Source organism: Sturnira hondurensis, unplaced genomic scaffold, assembly GCF_014824575.4.
Source record: "Sturnira hondurensis isolate 20B ecotype Veracruz unplaced genomic scaffold, ASM1482457v3 Scaffold0008916, whole genome shotgun sequence".
Classification (NCBI taxonomy): domain Eukaryota; kingdom Metazoa; phylum Chordata; class Mammalia; order Chiroptera; family Phyllostomidae; genus Sturnira; species Sturnira hondurensis.
In genome coordinates, this window is record NW_028081547.1 from 2,380,723 (window position 1) to 2,389,748 (window position 9,026).

Below are 9,026 nucleotides of genomic sequence, written 5' to 3' on the forward strand. Positions count from 1 at the left end.
GAACCAGCAGTACCTGAGCCACTGATGTGTTCATTTATTAATTTTTTAGTTCAACAAATATTTATTGAGCAATTTCTGTGAACCCAGATCTGATCTATGGCACTGAACTAGAGTGAAATGAAGCTCATGGCTCATGGAGCTGGCCTGATTGTTTGTTCCAGAGCTTAATCCTTTTCATCTCATTTCACCTTCACCTTCTCATGTCACCTTTAGACAACACTGTGAGCTGGACATCCTCCTCCCTGCTTTACAGATGAGGAAACTGAGGCACAGAATAGGTGGCAGAGCTGGAGTTCAGACGCTCACTGGATCCTGGACCATCAGGGGTCAGCCGTGACACCGCCACCCCTGACCAAGCCCTGAGTCTTCTAACAGTCCAAGGGGGGAGCTCATTCCTCCCAGAGAGACGCTCCCTCAGCCTTCCAAGGGTCGTCACTCCACAAGGAAGTGGAAGACCAGAAGTCATAGCAGACTGACCCCACCCTACCCCAGACTTGGAGATTTTAGGCAGTGCCAAGGCTTCTACCAGCCCCACCAGGGGAGGGCAATTCCAGGCCAGGCTGCTCAGAGTCTCCCTCTGCAGCAGGTGCTCTGAATCTGTGGTGCCCCAGGAGCACTGGCAGGTCCTTCTCAGCCCCCATCCCCACCCACCGTTTCCATCACTTACCCCAAGTGCTTGTACATGAAACAAACTGAGTTTCTGCGCGCTTGTCTGGAATATTGCAACCCAGAAACTAGAAAGAGACTATTTCAGTGTCAACATACAAGGAAGCTTGGTGTCACTGCGGAAAATAAGCCTTATTCTAAGTTACTCTGCAGGATGGGAATGAGCACCAGGATGTTCTCAGTGCTTGGGACCCTAAAGGTCTCAGCCAGCCTTGGCCCCATAACTCACCTGCCCACGTGTGCAATCATTTCCCCAGGCAAGGGAAACTCTCCATCTCTCCTCTGCCTCTCCAAACATACCCATCTGGCATGGGTTCCTCCACCACATGCATCCTCCAGAGAGCAATTCTCAGTCCTGATTGCTCTCCAGTTCCCTCGGGCCAGCCAGCATGAGATTCCAAGGACCCCTTCACCCACGGGCCTGACATCCTGCCTTTGGGTGCTTGCTGGTTCCCATGGCATTTGTCAGGTCCCAGAGAGGCACAGCATAACTGGGAGTCCCTCAGCAGGCCAGAGCAAGGGCAATCTGAGACACGAGGTTTTTCACAGGCTCTGTGAGGCTAGAAGGTGTTATCTGCCTAATACACCCTCTCTCCTTTGCAAGTGAACATGTTTCCAGAGGTTGCAAAATTGAATGCAGATGCAGACAGGACAAACCAAGTGTCTTCTCTTAAGTGAACCACCAAAGAGACTTGCAAAAATGTAAAGTGACGGCAATCTTAAGTTTCTTTTATCTTAGAAAATATTTATTTTTGTAAAAGTGTATCAAGATATCATGCTTTATTATTGTCCCACAAGAATAAATATTTTATGACTTCTCAGTTTTAATTTCTAATAGGGAACAGAACAAAAGCTCTTTTGGGTCCTCAATAAGTTTTAAGAATGTGACAAGGTCCTGAGGCCAAAGCTGAATACGCTTGTGTGAACAGAAAGTGCCCCATTCACCACAGGTGACTGCTTAAGGGGCGAGACTAACCAACAGGCAGTCCATTCCAGAAGCAGACAGGAGCCGGGGACCCGGGTGCAAGGGAAGATGGTTTGGGCTGTGGAACCTGAATTGGGAAACAAGAAGTGAGTTGGATAGGCAGCCAGGGGACAGGGCCTGAAAGGAGACCTGAACAGAGGCTGAGAGGGGAGTTGGGAAAGGCAACCCACCTATGAGGAGGCGGGTCTGGAGTCTGGTATGTGTGAGTGAGCATGGGGTAGAAAGATGTAGAGAGGCAGGCAGAAGGAGGCCCATGGCAGGTCCAGCACTGCAGCCCCGGGCTCCTCGTGGGCATCGTCCTGGCTCCCACAGCTGCAGGCGGCAGCCAAGCTCTGCATAGAGCCCAAGGCGTAAGCTCATCCCAGGTCCCCACGATGTTTCTCTTTGAGCCTTCCCTTACATGAGGTCATCTGGTACTTCTGTTCCATGCCACCCTCAGAGACCCAAGAAAATAGCCTTGAATTTTGTCCTAGCTCTTGGACCTTGGGCAAATGCAGAGCATCCATCCCCTCCCTGCATCGACATGGAAATGTTGAGTCCAGCTCACAGAGCAGGGGAGAGCTCGTGAGGACTGAGTCATGACATATGTAGAGGGCCTGGCACGTGCCATGCCCTCAACAGGTGCAGCTAATATTAGTAGGCTTGTTCCTGCCTCGATGGCTACTGTTATTATTAGTGCTGGTATTAATATCCCAGCAGGAAATTATCTTCAAGGTCATGGAGCTCCCAATGTGGCTGAGGGACAAACAGGAAGACCAGCAGTTGTCAGAGGCAGAGTTGGAGGCAGAACCCACTCCCCTGTCTCACCCAATGTGTCCCGAGACTGGAGGTGCCCGGGAGGCTGGGAACATGCCAGAAACATCCACCCCCCCAACACCATGCATGCCTCTCTCAGCAGTTATTTTTCCGTACACATCTCATGCATTTGGCACTGTCTGCCCACAATAGGACTTGACTCAAAATTGGTTCAATCAATGTTTGTAAAGCAACCTGTGGCCCCGCCCATCTGGCTGACCCCTGAGAATCTAGGCCAGGGGTGGGGTTTGGGAAGGGTCCCCTGGGCCATCCCCCTGACCACCAGGAACAAAAACACAGCAATGACTCTGAGCAGCAGTTATACCTGCCACCCTCTCTGGGGCGAGCAAGGCCTGGAGGACCCCCTTGCAGGGGAGGGTACAAGGCCCAGACAGGTCAGTGTCTATCTCTAGATTCACAGCCAGGGCTGGGAGAGCCAGGACTGGAAACACAGTGCAGATTCCAGATTCCAGATGGCGGCTGCGCGTGGCCACGGAGGGCTCAGCAAGTGGATACAGCTCAAGGCCTGCCTGATCGTGGGAAGCAGAGAGCAGGGTCTCGAGAGACTTCGTGGGCAATGGGTAAGGCCTAGGAGGGGAGTCTGTTGGTGGAGGCATCCTAGAAATCAGCCTCCTAGAACAGACACTTCTCTCACTCTGCTCAATGAAGCAGCTCCAGCCTCATCTATTCACTTCACACTCAGATAGCAGAATGTCCGTGCTGGACAAAGCCAACTGCCCTGAAGAGGAAGGAAGTCGGAGGCTTGCAGAACCACCCGTCCTAGCTGGGGCTCAAGTGTGGGGAAGAGGCAGTGGCCTGGATCCAGAACAATACCCAGTAGCTCTGCTAAGTGGGTGCCTACAGAGGCTGGCTACCAGACCCAGGATAAGCTCAGAAAACAAAGCTCTGTGTCCAGAACAGGCACTGCTTCTAATAGGTTTTACCCTGGTGCCTTCATTTGTTTTGGATGTTGAAGCCCAACGGATAAGGGGGAGGCACAGAGGAGGGCCTGAAGTGGGGCAGCCCCACAGCCAAGCTGTCAGCAAGACTGAGGCGGGGTGTCAGACCCCATGCCACAGCAGCAGTTCTGCTCTCGGCTGAGTCAGGGCTCCCAGGACCAGGGACCCCAGTCACCCCATTAAGAAGTTGAGACCAAGAAGCTGATCTTTGTTCCCCATGAAAGACAGAAGCTGGTCTGGACTGCCCTGGTTGGGTCCAGCTTGGCAGAGAGCAGGATCTGGGGACAAACCCTTCTTCCTGGGCCATTGGAAGGAATGATGGTGCTGGGCCTGGGGCCTGGTGTGCCCCTGGAAGGAGGAGGGACCTGTGCCACCCAGGGGCTGCAACTCTCGCACGAATTATGCAGGGAGGAATGGGCAGCTTTGTTCAAAGAGCCTCAGGGGTAGGAGCAGGAGGGCAGTGGGGTTTGACGAAGATCTGCCTTTGGTAGGACCCAGGAAGCCTGGATTCTGGCTCAGCTCTGCCTTCAGTTTCTGGGTCTCCTTGGCCAAGTCGGTGGTCTTAGGCTCTGAAGTGCCTAAGGAGGCTCTGCCATCAGGGGAGACCCACAACTAGGTCTGTACCCCCCTCACATGCATGCACACCCACACACTGCACTCCTGCATGCACAACAGCACACGTGCCCAGCACGGCTCCATAAGTGCTCGTGGCCTGCAGGGGAAGGAAGCGGGCAGCCCAGGCGGCAGGCCCCAGCAGAGCCCCTAACAAAGGCGTGGGGGTGGGGGGACGTTGGCAGTTGAGGAGTGGGGGAGGGTGGCTCTTGTTGGGGAGGGATGTGGCTCAGAGCCTAACAGGCCACCAGCAGCCGCAGCATCTGCTTTTTCTCACCTCTAAAGGGAATCGATTTGTCTCTGACTGATTTCCCTGACGTCTAGTTTTCTTCTCCGCCCGGCTGTCAGCCCAGCCACCGTGTGCAGGGGAAGCAGGGAAGTGCCCTGGCCGCCTGCCTGCCTGCCTGCCTGCCTGCCTGCGGCTCTCCCCCCACCACACACCACCCCCACACACTCACACCTCCCACACACTCACACCACCCACACACACTCACACCATGTGCTGCACTCACACTCCCATGCCCAACAAAGAAGCCCACACCAGCACCATAGCCACCCCCACACCCAGATTGACAGACACCACACATACAGACACACAAAAATACAACACAAACATACACACGCACATCTAGACTGAGACACCCTACATACAACACAAACACATGCACATACCACACCCATGCCTCTGCACTCACATCCCCAGCACCACAGAAGCACTACCACAACCCACACTCACCACGTACTCACAAGGTCACACTCAAACATTATACCCACATACCTACTACACTGCCACTCTCAGACACCAACATGGACATGAATGTGAGAGTCCACACAGCACACGCACCCGCAGTCTCACACTCCCAGATAGCACAGACATACCCATACAGTACAAGTTCACACAGGCTATATCCGTACTCATACAGATGTTCACCCCCCACACAAACTCGCTCACTTCCCTAACACCCACCAACACTCCCACACCCCACAGGGACACCCCACCATCATATTCCCAACACCCTCAGGCACACACATCTGCATGCTCCTCCGTAAGCTCCCACGCCACTGCCTCCCACCTTGGTCCCACAGCCCGTCGCCCCACTCAGCTGTTACGAACCACAGCTTTTTGGAGCCCTTCCAGAGCCCTCGGTGTTATGATGTCACCCTTCTGTGGCTGACGCTTGTGCTCAGTGAGAGAATCTGGTGACAGAGTCTTGGAGGGAGACTGGTCCCAAAGCCTTGGGTGGAGGGAAGCATGGACATGGACAGAGACGCTGGCCAGGAGGCAGCTGAGCACAGTCTGAGGCCATGACCATGTTCTCTGGCCTGGACAGGCTTGTTACAGAGCACCCGGGTGAGAAGCTGGACCCTGGAGGGGTTCCGGTGATTTGAGGTTGGGGTGTCAAACCCTCAAGGTTACCTGGATCGGGCCAGGTTTTCCTGGTCTTAGGCTCATCAAGAAGGATTCCCAGGACTCCGAAGAACCCAGGCTAATCAATAGCCATAATGGCAGCAAGCAGAGCAATAATAATACAACCAGACCCTCTCTGTGTTCATATGACATTTTCACTTCTGTGATGCACACCCTCCAACAGTGACATATGAAAGTCAGAGCCGCCCAGTGAGCAACTGGAGGGCAGGGGCTGGGCAGGGGCCCACCTCCCACCAGGCCTGGCTCAGACTGAGTGATGCATGAGAAGTGAATTAAGTCTCAGCTGAATCCTAGATCCTGGAAACACCCACTGGGGTTGCCATTGTTCCCACCTCACAAATGAGGGAACTGAGGTCTGTGTTACGAAAGGGACTCACCCAGGATCCACATGATACGTGAACTGAGACCTCACACTCGAATCCAGGTCTCCTGACTCCACAGCCTAGAATTCAAACCAAACCTACCAGCTTCAGATAATGATCCATCTGCCCTCAGAAACCCCCAAAGGCCAGCCCATGCTGGCACCACTCTCTGCCTTGGGGAGCACGGCGGAAGCCCTCAGCACTGGCACTGTGCTGACAAGGTGTATGTGGAGTGTGTTTGCATGGGTACGTGTGCATGCTGGAAAATGTGTAGAGGGTGTGTGATTGTCAAGATGTGTGATAAGTGTGTGGAGGTGGTCAGGGCATGTGGGAGAAGGCTCTCTGGGCAGTTGTTGGGAGAGGGTGTCTCTATGTAGGGTGTGTGTGACTATGGGTACAGACAGCCAAGCATGCAGGGGACATACTGTGGGAGGGATCCAGGCATAACTGTGGTTCATGTGCACAAGAGGTGCACGTAGGAGGGCTACGTGAGGGTGTGGATCTGTGTGGATGTGTGAGAGGTGGTGGTGTGCCCAAAGATGTATGCATCAGTGTGTGTGAGTGTGTGCCCACCCGAGTCGGGGGCAGGCTCTGCTTGCTCAGCCTGTTTCCTGGTCCCCTGTCTCTCTCTTGGGGCTTTATCTGGTCAGGCAGCTCTGCTCTCAGTGCAGGCGGCAGATAATTGATTGATAGAACAGGTTCTTGGCTCTTCAAGGTCTGGCCAGAGATAAGAGGAGATGCGAGTACCAGCACAGAGTGGCTGCTGAGATTTCAAGGACCACAGATGCTACGTCCTGAGCCTTTGCCCTCCTCCTCCGCTGTCAGTGCTCTGTACATCCACCACGGTGGCACAAAAAAAGTCAAAGCCACCCAATGAGCCCCTGGAAAACAGGGGCTGAGGCAGAGGCCCTCCTCCCACCAGGCCTGGCCCAGACTGAGGGATGCCTGCCTAGTGAATTAAGTCTCAGCTGAACGTGCACTCACTCATGGCTTCCTTCATGCATCCAACACCTGACCCAGCACCTACTAAGTACCCACCTGGTTTTTCTGGAGCCAGGAGGCCAATCAGACACAGGGCCTACAGCACAGCATGTATGGCCTGAGGGCCTACTCCAGGCCAGTGGCAGGACAGACAACAAGGCAGTAGCATAGCTCTAAGGGCCTGCTTACATAAGCAGAAGCTGCCAAGCCCAGCTTTGCAGCTATTTCAGGCTGGGGTCCCTGGCAGATGTCGGGAGGACAGTATATTTGAGAATGAATGTGTTGACCTGCCAGGGGCAGCACCAATAGCAAAGCTACCACCCTCCACTTATTTTCTGTCATGTACCAGATGCCGTGCCACCATGCAGTTTAAAGTGATTGTCACTCTACTTTGTCCAAAGCCTTATGAGGTAAGTACTGTTATTACCCAAGCTAAGGACCTTATCCTCAGGATTTGAGAGAAATGAGGGAGGTGGACAGATGAGGTTTTAGAAAGACCCAATCTCTTCGCTTAGTGTATAAGAGAAAGATGATCGTCAGCCTCTTGCAGGGCTGCTGCCAGGTGGCCACAAAATTCCCCCAGGACTGGATCGCTAGCATGGTTAGGGCATGAGGATGAGGGCAAGAAGGTCAAGTTGGTGGGGGGAAGGAAGGTGGACGAGATGCCTAACCTTAGCCCGGGTGGAGGAGGGAATCTCACAGGCTCTGCAGTTGGGGCATGGCCATGCATCTGGGGCTTCAGGGGCCAGGGACCAATGGGCTCCCTAGTCCTCCGTTTAAGGAGCAGCGATGGCTAATTGGCTGCCGAGCGATGGTGCTGCCTCCACTCTGCCAGGCAGCCCAACCAGGACATCTCACCATCATAGCCTGGCCCCACTAGTGCCTCCCCCTTTGCTTCCTCAACATGGCCCACTACAGACAGGTAACTCAGAGAGCTATCCCAGGCCAGGGCCAGAGGGACCTCCTCTTACCAGTGGAGAAGCTGAAGGTCGAAAAGCTGGCCTGGGGTCTGGTTCAAGTCTCCTGATGCATGACCCTACCTCACAATGAGGCCATCTGATATGAGATGGAGGTCGATTTTTCATCTTCCTCCTCCTCTTCCTTCTATCCTGCCTCTACCTTCTCTTTCTCCACTTTCCTCTTCCTCCTTCTTCTCCTTTGTACCTTATCTTGCTTCAGTGAAGCAATTAAATGTCCTCTGTTGCCAGACTAGAAAATCTCTGTGTGAGGGAGACCTCAGAGGTCTTTCCTACACATGTGGTCAGCAGAACAAAAGCCGATCAGAAATGTCCACACGCTAGTCCCGGAACCTAGGAAGGTGTTAGGTTACGTGGCAAGGGGAATGATGTTTGCATATGGAATTAAGGCCACTACTCTACTGAACTGGAAAGAAGCTGTTTCTACACTCCCGGGCAGGCCTAGTGGAGTCACAGGGTACAGAAAGTGGAAGAAGGGCACGGAGGAAGAAGCAGAGAGAGGACAGCCTGAGAGGGGTGCAGCCGGCCATTGCTGGGTCTGAACATGAAGGAAAGGGCCTGAGTCAGAGAGTGCAGGCAGCCCCAGAGCTGGAAAAGGCAAAGAACAGGATTCTCCTCTAAAGTCTCTAGAAGGAACATAGCCCTTCCAATGACTCGATTTTAGCCTAATGAGACCCATTTGGGGGTTCTGACATCTATAAATCTAAGATAATAGATTTGTGTTGTTTTAAGCCACAACTTTGTGTTCTTGTATTATAGCAGCAATAGGAAAATCATACACCATTGCGTGTCCCCCAGCATCCTCCAGTTGCATCCCTTCCGGTGATGAGGAACTCCCTCCAGTCCCAGGCAGCTCTCATCATTTCCAGATCTCTCCTCATGGGATCCAAATTGTTTCCTCAGGACTGCTCTCCAATGTGCCAGCCCTGAACCCTAAAATAAGCCTTTCTCTGCCTTTCTGATGCATAAAGGGATCGTGACATTAATCTCCTCCTTTCTTTCCTTCTCTTTGCCCAGCATCCAAGAAATTCTTTTTGGGTCGCCCCACCAGAAACTCCTCTTGAAAATATCTTATTTTTTGTTTCTATCTTTTTTCAGAATTCTGGGGTTCAGTCATGTCCAGGTCAACATTTCCAGGGGCATAAACTCAGCCAGTTTACCAAGAAGACATTGGGATAGGTTGGAATTCATGGTTTCTGCTGGGTGTGTGGCCTTAGATAAACCCATCCCTCATCTGAACCTCTGATGTCTCATCTATAC